We start from the raw sequence: 1,725 nt of genomic DNA on the forward strand, positions 1-1,725 counted from the left end.
GCTGAAACAGTCATTAATTAAAAGATGTTTATTACTCACTCAAATATTTCTGAGATCCATTTTACTACTTTTGAATATTAGTGGTGGTAAAAGTTTATATAATAGTATCCAATGTGCTACCTGTTGTATATAGTCATTATATTTATGACATGAAATTGTTGTGAATGTGTGAAAAATGATGATGTCCAAAAATTGTTATTATTATTGTTGTTGTTGTTGTTGTTGTTGCAAGGTTGCACAGCAACAATATGAAGGGTTACCAACCAAGTTTTATTCTTCTTCCACATGAAGAGATTCACAACAACAATGAATTAGCAAACAAACATAAGTGAGGCTCACTGCATTGTCTGTCCAAGGTTGCGAAGCAATCTCACTAGGCCAGCCATGAAGGCAATTGTATCACGCGCTGTTTGATTACATGTGCTCACACCATAGTGTTGCAACATTCTTTCCCCCTTTGTGGGAAAAGTGTTCACAGTGGAGATGTTCATGTCTTCTTTAGCAGGTGACTACTGCTGGAGCAGACGCCATGCTGCACAGGAGAATACGGTTTGAAATTGCTTGGACGTGGACAGGTGTGGCTCCCACTCCCCAGCAAAAGGCCATGAGGGAGCAGTGGTGATGATGGTGATGTATCCATGTTCACATCCAGTCAGGCACTCAACAATGGAGGCAGAAGAGAAGACAGTGGTGGTGGTGACAGGGGCTTTGGAGACAGTGGCTGTCCAGTGCTGATGACTCTGCTGGGTGGCAGTGGCATCCAGAGCAGGCACAGGAAATGGAGGGGGTGTGGACCGCACCGGGGTGGACAACACAGTTGGTGGAGATGACCACGGGGGCAGAGGGCTCTCCAGTGCACGGTTGGTCATGCATGGACAGAGCTGGTCATAGTGTCATGACACCAAGCCATTGAAGGTGTGCAAGACACATGCAAAGGATCTAACACTCAGGGCGGTGGTTCATCTGGCCAGCCATGGTGGACGAATTTAACATCAGATGTAAGATACGATCTGACACAACAGCCACTGAAATCCAAGAACTGGTAATGGGAGAACATCCATGGTGTTTGGGCTTCGACAACTACATAGAGACACAACAGTACATACTGATCAAATGCTGGATTGGGGCCAATCAACAATCGAGAAAGAGCATCCACATTAGTGTGTTGGGCTATGGGCCAGAAATGAATCTCATAGTTACAGCATGAAAAAAACAGAGCCCAACTTTGCAGGCAGTGGGCTGCTTTGTCTGATACAGGTGCTGAAGGACTGAAAATAGAAACCAGAGTTTTACAGTCAGTAATCAAATGAAACTTAGAACCATATATGAAAACATGAAATTTTTGGAACATGTATACAACAGCAAGGGCTTTTTTTCTATCTGTAGCACTGTTGTGCCTGTTTCAGAGGTTTGGAAGTGTACGCAACAAGCCGTCCAGAACCATCCACAGATTTGTGTGAAAGAATGCCCCCAAGGCCACACTGGACAGCATCTGTGGCCAAAAGAAGGTAACCAAGCACAGTGCTGAGTGTAATTTTGACCTTAATAGGGCAAAAGTATGCTCACAGGTGAGTGCAATGAAAAGGAACATCTTTATGTAACAGACAATGAATTGGTTGGGCCAATGTGGCAGCACCAGGAAGAAATTTATGGTAGTACATCATATTTCTGAGAAAGGCTTGCAACTCTTTCACATTGGTAGGATGTGGCTAAGCTGTAATGCCA

This window comes from Schistocerca cancellata, chromosome 3, assembly GCF_023864275.1.
Source record: "Schistocerca cancellata isolate TAMUIC-IGC-003103 chromosome 3, iqSchCanc2.1, whole genome shotgun sequence".
In the NCBI taxonomy this organism is placed as follows: Eukaryota; Metazoa; Arthropoda; class Insecta; order Orthoptera; family Acrididae; genus Schistocerca; species Schistocerca cancellata.